A 13,126-nucleotide genomic window follows, 5' to 3' on the forward strand; every position below is an offset into this window, starting at 1 on the left:
TGTACAATAACGTTTAAGATCCTAAGAAATTAGTTATACTGACAAAGCACGAAAATTTATTAATTGAACGTAAACCGTCCCTTATTTTAATGTAATAGATTATTTCATATGCTATAATTAAAAGCCTTATGTTCCAATTTCCATGTAATTACATCTTTTTAAAAATCACTAAATGTAATACACCATATACTAATGTATGAGCATGATTGTTTGTTGAAACGTTGAAATTGATTGATAATCTCTTAGGCACAAAAAGGAACAAAGAATGCAAATGCAGCTAATTATGATATGATCAAGAAGAAAAAAAATGCACAGAAAAGAAATAATTGACACTGTTTAAGCTTGATTTGTTTTATGAAAATATATCAAAATGCATATGTATTAAAACAATGAATAATAGTAATACGAAATAATAATTAATGTCATATTTTAGATTATTTTACAGATGTACTCTTTATATGTTTTTAATGTTATTATGAAGTGTTTTTGAATTGTATACCAGACAACAATCTGAGCGAGGAATGTAAACAAAATAAAAAAAAAACACCCCCTCCCCCAAAATAAAACCCCCCAAAACAAACAAACAAACAAACAAACAAAACAAAACAAGAAACGAAACAAATAAATCTCAGTCAGTTTAATTTTACATTTTTACATTTGTACAGTCAGGAATAATACACCAGGGGAGTCTGAAGTAAAACCAAAAGAGATAGTTACAAATGCAGTATCGTTTTGAGAGTTGTACTCAAACTATAATATATAATTCATCATATTAATGATGATCTATCAGGTGAATATACAACTTTGACCTTATAGAAGCATATATGTTATAGATATGTATCCTTTACAGAAATTAATGCGTTACAAATATTTATCCGAAACTTATCTTTGATTAAATTGTAATCATATTTCATTAACAAGACGAGATACCAAATTATAAGAAGTAGACGTGTTTAAGACAAAATAAACCATCAAATATAAAGAAATATATTTATATGCAATAAAAATATACTCATTTGATATAAATCTATTCTGGGGGACATGTCATAAGGAGATTCAATATACGAGATTCAAAATTCAAGATTCGAAATTCGACATTCAATATTTAAATTAACCAATCAAATCATCGATCTGAAACACATGTGATTTACATCGCTGTTGCATCTACTCAAGTAAACCGAATTGATGAATTTTGCAGGAGGGGGGGATCAAGACCCCTCCACCTCTAAATCTGCGCCTGTTCCTTAATGCAACATCACCCACATTTCCTTTTATTTTATTTTGGTGTTATGGGTGTGTATGGCGACTTCATTTACAATGCCCCCATTGCCCCTATGTTAAAGGTAATTGTGGATGAAACATTAAAACACCAATATACATTGCAGTTATCCCATATGGGTTAATGCAGTTATCCCGCATGGAATGAATGCACATTGTGAAAATAAAAAAAATATAACAATAAAATTTTATGTCAACACATTTTAATGCAAAAAACAGGGTACCACTATAGAAAATAACATAAATGGGAATATTTTAGAGATCATTCAATAATCCTTGTAGAAAGCTCCTAGCCCAATGCAATATGACATTAAACCTCATCAATCCAAAGTCCGCTGGGTTTCGAGAAAATTTCACCACATTCGGGCACATTTTTCGCGGATAAATTGATAAAGGAGTGGACTGTTTAATTACATCCCTTTCTGTTTCTATATTGATACGCAGTTGCCTCCGCAGCAGTAAAAATCGCAAATTCGGGGAAAACTTCACAATGCATGATTCGCACATATGGGGATCAGTCGACAGCCAATGTCGTTCTTTTCTTCGTATTCGTTGGTGCGAATCAATGTTCAACAACCGTTGTCAACGAGGTTTCAAATGTGGCTGGGTTCATTGTTAAAATAAATCACAAGTTCATCCGAAATAAATATGCAAGAAATCAAGATTAAAATCTACATTGTATTCAGTTCAACGTGATCTATACTTTGACCGCAATCTGGTTACTATGCATTGTTGAATTCGAAGATGGTTTAGGGCACAATGTCCATTAAAAAATCTGCATAGAGGTTTTCAAGTATCACTCTGTCACTTTGAAAACAATGAATAAACAACAGCTAGTCAAACACGTGACAAACTTTTGCTCATTTTCTGAAAATGATGCAAGGTTGGTAACGCCGACGTTGGGACCTTCAATGGGGTATTCTTATTTTGCGTTAAGACACATGTTTAACGATGTCAATTTAAAATACGAAGGCATCAAAAGAACCATTTAATAGATAAAGCACAGGTTAAAACAGATATTTCATACATAGTTTAACTGTTTTGTGATGTTGTGTAAAAGATAATGTGTAATAGATATACCATATATTTCAACTTCTTTTTTTGTATGATGTTGTGTTAAGGATACCATGATTTTGGATTCACGACCCCTAGTAACCTCACTCGACTTCGTTTCGTGAGGTTAAATCAGGGGTCATGAACCAACCATTGTACAATTTACACAACACCACAAAACAAAAACAGTTAAAAATATAAGGTATATCTTTTACAACGTGGTAGCAAAGTGCACACCCCTTCCCTACCACCACCCTGATTAGATTTGAATTATAACAATCTAAAACTATAAATGGTGAGAAACATGCAATCAAATTTTTAAAGTTTTACTGTTTTTTCTACACATGAAAGCGGCAATGTGAAATAAATTGGCACCCTAATATCACTACATTTGATCGTACATAATTTGTATCCTTCTATATTAAAAAGAATGCCAAAAATCAGATTCATCATATAAAGTTACTCAGGAAAAGAATTTTTACTTTCACTTTGATCTGCGAAACACACTGCATTATTACTAGGCTAATTATAACTGTCATTTACAAAGTTATTTACATTTGGTAATTAGAATAAAAGCACATAATTTAAATAATAGCATCATACAAGTGGCTTAGAATTATGAGTTATTGAATAAAAAACAATAAGAAATCAACATTATTTTATTGTACAAGATCTTAACGTGAAATACAGATACGGCTATGATATCTTAAAAAATCAAAGATGAACAGTGTTTATTTCAAGAACATAACTGATAAAACAAAATAAAATCATTTAATTTCCTCATGTTATACCAGGAAATTGAAATACTGATACGTATATATACATGTAAAAGTTGGAAATTTTGGGCTTATAAAGAATTTAAAATGTACTTAGTTAGGAAGTAAATGTATCACGTACAATGGAAATACACGTACTCTTTTTGTTACGAGTCGTGATTTTTCACAAATTAACAATGTTTTAAAAAATTGTCAAAATATTAAAACTTATCAATACATAATCCAATTTTCATTAAAGGATGTCACTACTTGTTGTTACAAATTTCGCAGATTATGTAACGAACGTCTTGTGTATGTATGTAATAACATTGTAAAGTACTGAAATACGATACAACTACTTTGGAAAATTAGCCATTGGCATCAAAGGCACCGATAATTACATAATATCAGTTATGTCGAAAATGTATTTATTTGCTTATATTAGTTTACAAACTATTATAATGAGCTTTGAAAAATGTCTTCTAATTCTTGATAGTCTGCATTGTTTTCCACCACTTCATATTCAGCATTTGTAAATATGAAGTTGTTGTCAGGTAATATTTCTGTTTTCTTAGGTTCAATGTGCCGTTTGTTTATCCAGAGTCTGAGGAGTCTGTAATGATAGACATTTGAAAACGCGTAAATATCTAATCGCAGTGGTGTCATGTGATTAATTATATGTACATGTATATCAAGAGAAAAAAACAAATAAATCACATTATGCAAAGACATCTTACCGAACCATTAATCCAATTTTGATTGCAAAAGAAATAACAAACAATGCACTGAGGATGTACAGAAGATTTTTGATTTGGAAGCATGAGTTGGAGACACCTGATAGATGTTAAGCTTCAGCTGATAATAAATCACAATAAGGTACAACAATACCAACCTATCTAATATCTGACCCTTTTCCTTATATGTTTAAAAAAAGAATACGACATTTAATCGACGTAATTTATCTTTTTTGTTTTTTTACTTTTGACATCCATTTTCTAATCCTTAAAGCAGGATTACCAAAGCCAATGTTGTATTGTGCTGTTCTTGTTTGTATAAATAATATACAGCAGGCTACAAAACGAATGTATCTTTCATAGAAACGGTTTTCGTGCAAATATAAATTGGCAGACATACGATAGCTATGTTAAAATACAAAACGGATGAATGTCAGTATCCCTTGTACATCAAAATATACCAACGTTATGATGATACATGTATATCTTTTTTTTCTTTCTTTACCGAGTGCATACATGTACATCTACTAGGATTGTAACAACCTTAGAGCAATATTTACTGGCTTTACATTGTATACTTTGTAAACATCAGCACACCCAAGACACGTTCCATTCACAATGTCACAGTAGCCTTACCGACAGTTCTGGGGACACGTTAAAGCAGTCTTCTCTTTACAATCTGGGTGGTGGGCAATCTTTTCCAATGAAATTGCAGAGCGAAGTCAAATAAAGTTTACGTGCGTCTAATTTACAGGTTTAAGCTATGCTTAGATATGCACGTCTTAAGCAATATTATATATATATATATATATATATATATATATATATATATATATATATATATATATATATATATATATATATATATATATATAATGTTAAATTTGAAAATATTGTATCATTAGAAGTCCCTACTAAAATTATTATAATCGAATAGTACGTCTTTGGATAAGAAAAATTTAATCAGAAATATAGGTGAGCCTACATGAAAATGATACTGTTAAATTTAATTAATTTGACATTTTCAAGGAGGGTGAATTATACCTTATTATGTATAGACTGTTCAGAAATTAAAAAAAAGGAGAGTAAAGCTGTTTACTCGTGTTTAAATCGGAGACGTTGATACATATCACAAAGGAGATTGTAAATAAAAACAATGAACATTGCAGAAAATGGCATACATTTATTAATATATGAATATCAATAAAACATGTACAAAGACTTCACCCAGCCAATAGCCTTTGTTTAACCACGATGGAAAAGACATGTTGCATGACATTATGTGTAATGTTTCAAATGTGTTTAAAGTGACTCTTTCAACGATATATACATAAACATTCCATCAGCGTAATATATCCAAATATCATTGATGTTGTAAACACTGTTTAGATTCACCCACCAGGTGGCTTTTTTTCTGTCTTTGAAAATTAGCATTGTGCATCACTTTAGTTTTGATCTGGCTTTATCCCATCTACAGCTTTGTTTGAACCAACGTTTTAACGGAATAGACGTGGATATTACTCAAATGTTTCTTTATTGAGCGCTAAATTAACTAATGAAACATAAAGAAATTCATCCGTTTGATGTTGTTATTTTGAGATTTTATAATCTCCAACAACTAGCTTTGTACTGAATTATCAACTGTTCTTACATGACATTGTGTAATGCCTTAGTCATAAATAAGGTTTTAACCAAAAGAAAATATTTTCCTTTCATCAATTTTTTTGCATAGTTTTGCCCAGAATTAAGTTGTAACCGAATATCGATTATAACATACTATAATATTAGTTTACAATGGTTTGTAGCAAATGTAGCCTTTTCAGAAATAAAGCTGATTTAAAGATCGAAGGCTGACTTACAAAATATTGTTATTTTCAATGCTGCATGAGTTTTTGCTTGCACCATCATCTCTTATGGAATAAAGATATTTGTAATTATATATGATATGATTTGATCGCCATTAATAAGATGAGAAGCAATACATAGGTCCCAATTCTTTCTGTTTTGTAAACAAAGCTGGTGTCTTGCTTTTTTTTTTTTTTACATATGTGATACGTCTATATCAGTAAACATTTCTTCAAATCTTTATTTGTTTCGTTTGTTAATGGGTTTTTCGTTATTGTTCTATATTTTTCCGTTATATTTGAAAATAAGGCTCGAGCTTTGTCGAATTTTAACAGGATTGAAAACAATCTATCTGCTTAGACCTACAAGTTTAATAAAAAAATTGTACAAACTCAATTTGTCCCTTTCGATGTTCAAAGACTAACATATAACGTTTATAATTGCACAGCGGTAAATATTATATAAATAGTGCCTGTTTGGGAGGGTAACAGTTGAAATTGACACCCCGAGAAAACCATTGTCAACCGACGCGAAGCGGAGGTTGACAATGGTTTTCGAGGGGTGTCAATTTCAACTGTTATCCTCCCAAACAGGCACTATTTATTTTGTTATACTGAATGTCTTTTTTAAAATTTTTAAGAAAAGTTTACTGCTTTTATATAGGAATAACGTGAATTCTACAGCGAACCGTACGCACATAATTTTCGCGCATGTAACATTTTTTAATGTTACCCGTTACCAAGTGCGTTGCTAACGCTGAGGGTAATAGTAAATATTATTAACTGCGTCTTAACCAATCAGATTTCAGTATTTAACATGAAAGTATAACAATAGTAAATAGTTTTTTTCTATTCAATAAAAGGAAAATACGTCCGATTCAACAGGAGAATTAAAGAAAATACACAATATTTATTTTTATTTAAATGGCGTGGTCATGTGATAGTCAAAGAAGTTGAATTTGGAAAGAAACCAGACTGGACATGTTTCAATAAAACTATACTGACAGTCGTAATTGTCTTTTGAAAACATTTAAACGTTAGGCATTTGGCTAATGATGTATAGTAAATTTTAATGCAATAAATACTTTTCGATTGTCATATTTATTCAAATCTTGGACAGCATAACGAAACACATTAAACCAAAAAAGACGGGCATACATCTTATTAAATTTTCAACTTTATGAATGCAACTCCCCCCCCCCAATAAAAAAAAAGATGGATTACCGATACCCCTTGCCCTAAAATTATTAAAAACAACATATAAAACATTCATACATTGTAAATAGCATGTATACTCACCACAGGCAAAGCTTGATGAAAGACAAAAGTGAAGACAAAATATTGTCTTAACTACATTCTGACGACCGCTGAAAGCAGTAAAAATAATTCAACCAAAGTGTTTAACGTTTAAATACAAGCAAACATTTGTAAAAAAATCAAATAAAGCTATTGTGGTGTATACTTTAGCATTTCCATTGATCTAACATGAATTTAATTTTAATACAGAACTTTTTGCAATGTAATTTCGGATTTAATCAAATATTGATTTTGGCATTTCACATTTAAGATTGCCCATAATAAACATTGTTGCTTTTTACATTCTTATTATAGCAGAACTTGTTTTATATATACTAAAGTGATTTGTTATAATATCTTAATCTAGACTTAATTATCAAAATGTGTTTTTTCATCTTTATATTCCTGATGCATTTCTTAATATATAAGATGTACATTACATTTTACCATCACTGTTTGTCAAATTGACTTTTTACGGAGAGGGCACAAATATACAGATTGACTGCCGTCCAAACCTTTTTATGTAATATTTTTACATAATAAAATATTGTTTAAATTAAATATGTAAGAAGTATTATAAAAAAAAATAATCGATACAAATTGGAACATAATTTGATGTATTAGCTACTATTTCGTGAATACCGAACATATTTTGCCTTTGAACGCAAAATTTACCGTCCGTTATTCAAGAGAACATTTTCAGATTCTTAGATATGATTCTGCTTAGATATGAAAACTCTTGTCAACTGTACTTAATACAAAAAATTCTTTTGCTCTCAAACACTTAAGTGCACAATTCAAGCAGATAATATCATCTAAGTACTTCCTTCAGGAATTCCTCCTTATCAAATGCATTATACAGAGACTGTCGTGGCTCTTTCATTTTGATTTGTGTCCCAATTGTGTAATTGAAGTATTGTGTGTATTTACCAAACTTAACTATTATTTCATAAAAAAGCACACATCAGCTTAAAGTTACTGATAATATACTGGTGTGTAAGTTAGAACAGACTGATGGACATTGTAACTTGTAAGAAGTAAATGAAAAAATTCAGTATTATTCTTAAGAAAATAGAAAATACCTGACGCGCCGAAAGTTCAGACATAGAAATTACAAAAGTAAAGACATTGTTAGAAAATACGAACACTTAAAAAGAAAGAGAGATAAAAATTAAGATATAAAGAATGAACTTGGACATACCAAAAGCAAGACCGTTGATATCATTAGGATAGTCATATAAAAAAAAACGAACTTACATTTCAATGTTCTTTTGAACTTTTATCATCACACCACTGCATGCGACTGCCGTTATACGAATCCAACAAAGACATTAATAGGTAGTTGTCGTGGTGTGATAGCGCAGCGCCGAGAACCAGTGCGCGCCAAAAAAGAAGGAGCTAAACCTACAGATTCATAAAGAAATGTTGGCAGTATCCTATAATGCTCTCTTGTATGAATGGCTGACATTTAACTCGTTATTTAAGGTTCCTTGAAGTTTGATGAAACTATTTGAGTATTGCACAAGCTTTGGTTAGACCCAAGATATTTTTCACATGCAGGTTGTTGCATTTATTAGCTTTTTGTATGAAAATTTCTCACTTGAAGTTTTTGACAACAATGCATCCAATATATATCTTACAACTAATTCGTCAATTATACATGTATCATCACAGTAAGTAAATAATAAACAAATCGATCCAGTGGATTTAAAAAAGATACGAAGTCATATTTTTCATTTTGAAGTGAACTCTCTTTTATTTTGTCTTTGTACTCCGCAATACTCTGGTGTTAGTTGTTTCTTAATCACAATGAAATACGAGCTTCACACGTCTTGAGTATCGCATCTTCAATGAAGTGGCAAATAGCAACTAACCACTTTACTTCAGAATTCATTAAATCCAGCTAACATCAGCTAAGAACTTCCTTTTTGTGTACGTTTAATATGCGAGAGTATAAATCTTAAAAACAACGGAGATAGAAAAATCGACAGCTAAATTAACTGTTCTGCTTAAGGATAATATCTACTAGCGTGATAATAAAGAAAAAAGCCTACTTTTCCTGAAATAAATAAATAAATGCATATAAAAACATTTAATCCTTTTGTGAAAGATATGATTATTTGTCATAATCATATTGTTTCTGGCTTGTCAATACATTAACAAAAACAACTTAACAATGTACATCTAGTAAATAGCATTATGATTATCAGAGGTTCAATTAACGCTCTGTTTTCCGTTTCGCGTGTAAGCGGCATCTGGTTGATTTCCTAGATCGTACGAACGATTGAAACAATTGCAACTTTTCAGGCCTATTAAATTAAATTAATATGTAATGTCACAGGTGGTGAAAAGTCAAGTCTCAACCGGGACTCGAACCCAGGGCCTCTGGCGTACCGTGCCAGCGCTCTAACCACTGAGCTGTTGAGACCAGATATATTGACTGACAGTCACACACCTGTGAACCCAGTGACATAATGCAAAGTCGTAAATGACAATTCAGCCTTTTTTCTTAACAAAAATAAATTATAAGAATAGCCAGAAAAAAATGCGATTAATAAATGGAAATTCTCGATCACGTGTTCACTTTTCTTTAACCGTCCGAATCTTAACAAAACTTGTTTAAGTGTACTTTTCAAGGACCAACATACCCCTGGATTGTCACATTGAGCATAATAAGTAAATCAATGAACAAAAACCGAAGGTTAAGCAAAACTAATTGATTTTTCCAAATAAAATTATCAATGAAAATCAAATGAAAGTTTCATTGAAGCACGTGAATAAAGACATGTCCTTTTTTATTGTATAGGAGATACTGATCTCAAAGAGAGAGAGAGAGAGAGAGAGAGAGAGAGAGAGAGAGAGAGAGAGAGAGAGGGTTCCAAATTGTAATAGCGAATAGCTAATACAGTTTTAGATGGGGCTGTAGAGTTTTGCTTCAAATTGCCTAATTTTAACAATAGAAATGAAACAAACTTAATTTTTATGAATTTATTTTGCTTTTGATTTTATTGCTATAGTACTAGAATGCATACAATAAGAATTCGCGATTTTTTACCCCTGCAAATGTTGTTATTTAAATTTAGATAACATTATTTTATTTGACCCTTTCAGAATCGCAGTGAAAATAGGAGGGGGAATTACCCCGTTGTCAAAGTCTATCTCCTAGAATAGAAATTCTAAGTACTTGTAGTCGCATATAAAATAGACGATCATTGATTGTTATTAAATCATATTTAAAAGTTCTTATGTCTTTGTTGTGATATCACCACGAATCGATTTTGTAATGCATAGTCCGAAACATTTAATCAACGACTATTTTAATATGTAATCGTACAATGAATCGTACAATCTTAAGAATGATATAAATATTAATGAATCATTCATCGCATATTTTAAGATGTCATAGATTATTAGATGCCCGATTATAATGTATTAATACCTGATGATACTCAAAAAATGATTCCCTTATCCTGAATTAATCATTAAACATTAATCATCAGTTTCCATTGGTGGATAACATTATTTCAGTTTATACTTTTGGCAATGAGACACTCTGCTGTTACAGTGGCTGCAGTTTTGTAACTCCCGGTCTGAAAACAAAATTTGAATGAAAGACCTAGTAGCTACAGTTCCGTACATGTCAGAAGGTTGCAATTTACGGCGCACAAACAACTGTGCTAGTTTATATAAATATGCAATATTTTTTTCTGTTACATGTACTACAATAACACTTCATGTTTTAAGGTTATATGGGACACCTGTCTATTCTAGCATGAATAACATTTCATTATAATTGGTAAAGTTTAACCAGTCTAAAATTTAAAATTTTAGAATATTTGACCAAAAATATTTTGACATTTTTTAGAAAGTAAAAAAAAAGGAATTTGATCTGATGGCTAACAGGGTTTACGCTGTACGTAGCTCATTATGTACCCCGTTAGATAGTAAATATTAAAAGAAAACAGTTATAGGCCTACAATTATACTTTATTTTATTTTTAATTTCAGTAGGAAGTACCTCACAATATAGAGGTGTCCCAAACCATCTTAAAGCCCATGTTGTCACCCACAATCTACAACAGTGTATATTTTGCGCATGTGCAATGAAAAGGACTAAATTAGTGACAGCTACCGATATGTACGAACGGCTTTTCGGAAATTATTGAAACATTTACTCTTTTTTTCTAGGAAAAATAGATTATACAGAAAGTTGGTCCCGAAACATATTATTTATGTTAATATTCTCAATGACACTATTAAGTCATCCCTGATAAGCAAAAAAATTGTCTATTTCAGTGTCCCGAGATGACTGCAAAAATAATAATAATAACTAGACTCTTTTTGCTATAGCAACAAAAAGGTCTTCCGTTCCTAATGTCTTAATCGGTACAAAAAATTCCATTTCTCTTTTAAAGAAAATGGATACAATATATTCTGTAAAGGAATACCCAATAAATTTTTTCAAAGTTAAACAAAACAAAAAAGACTTAATGTCAATTTTTGAGTACTTTCTGTGACGATCGGAAGTTACGACGAATCATTTAGAACATAGCAAACGATATATTCAGACATTGTTTTGTCTTTCCTCAAAGTTTTTCTTAGTTTTAATATCCTAACATTAACCTACGGTACGTGACTGTTCACTGAGTAAAATGTTATTTTAAAAAAATCTAAGGTTAAAAAAGAAATTTTATTGCTTGAACGCTTTGATTGAAAAACGGAAGTGACGTATGGCCATATGAAACCCGTTAAACACATGTTCAATCAAATGTCCATCATCCATATAAGTTTTATGGCTTGATCTCACAGTTTCTGAGATCTTGCGGGTACTTTGTTTTTTATAAAAGGCTACGTAAGATATTTGAAATGAATCACCGGAAGTAAAACCTTTTTGTTTTTTTACCATGTGTAAACGACATTTTATATTTCTATTGCTAAATAATTATTTCCATGCTAAGTAACCAAACTACTTGTAAAATATGAAAATTCGGTTTACTTCCTGTGACGACCGGAAGTTACGCCGGATAAAACAAAATAGTGTTAACACATGTACATACATAGGTCTATGATCCCACAAAGTTTGGTTGTTCAAATCTTTGCCGTTTTTGAGATATCGTTTAAATAAAGTTTTTTGTCCCGGGACAAGAAACGGACAAACGGAAGTGCTCAATGTAAAATTGTATTGAATATTTCTTGTATAGTTGCCTTTTGTACACTATTTTTCATCGCTGTTACTACAATTATCAAAGAAAAACAGTAAAGCTAATGAACAGCTCGATTTGTTTGAACTCTTCCTGTATGGACCGTGTGGAAGTGACGGAAAACAAAATGAAACTGGTTAAGCACATTTTCAATCAAATGTCTATCATCTATGAAAGTTTCGTGCTTTGTTCGCTTATAGTTTTTGAGATCTCGCTGTTACAATATTTGTTTTAAGAAGACTACCTGAGATATTGGAGATATCTCACCGGAGGTAGATTTTGTTTATTAATCATCGGATAGATATTTCTTTGTAGATGACCTTTTGTAATTCTAATGCTTAAATGTTACTTCCATGCTAAATTACCAAATTATTATTAAAAAATCAAAATAAAGTGTACTTCCTGTAACGACCGGAAGTTACGCCGGATATAACAATATAGTGTTAACACATGTAAATGCATAGGTGTATCATTCCACAAAGTTTGGTTGTTCAAGTCGTTACTGTTTTTGAGATATCGTCGAACTAAGGCTTTTTGTCTCGGGACAGGAAACGGACAAGTGGAAGTGCTCAATGTAAATTGTATTCAATATTTCTTTTATACTTGCCTTTTGTAAATTATTGCTAATCGAGCACACTACAAATGTCAAAGGAATAAAGTTAAACTGATAAACAGCTCGATTTGTTCGAACTCTTCCTGTGTGGACCGGAAAGGACGGAAGATAAAATGAAACCGGTTAAACAAATCTTCAATCAAATGTGAATAATCTCTGAAAATGTCGTGCTTATATCACTAATAGTCTCTGAGATCTCGTGGGAACAAAATGTGTTTAAAAAAATACCTGAGATAATTGAGATATCTCACCGGAAGTAGAATTTTTGTTGTTGATATAACATTGCATAGATAATATATGTATAGATTAATACTTATCAATAAATTTCTATAAAGAAATTAAATGCGTAAAAA

At 31.0% G+C, this 13,126-nt stretch overlaps 1 non-coding gene across 1 annotated transcript; it reads right to left on the bottom strand.

Moving 5' to 3' along the window:
* Positions 1-9,315: 9,315 nt before the first annotated feature.
* On the bottom strand, positions 9,316-9,388 carry Trnat-ggu (transfer RNA threonine (anticodon GGU)). Its single transcript has one exon. It is a non-coding gene; the product is annotated as a tRNA-Thr (tRNA).
* Positions 9,389-13,126: the final 3,738 nt, after the last annotated feature.

Source organism: Crassostrea angulata, chromosome 2, assembly GCF_025612915.1.
Source record: "Crassostrea angulata isolate pt1a10 chromosome 2, ASM2561291v2, whole genome shotgun sequence".
Classification (NCBI taxonomy): Eukaryota; Metazoa; Mollusca; class Bivalvia; order Ostreida; family Ostreidae; genus Magallana; species Magallana angulata.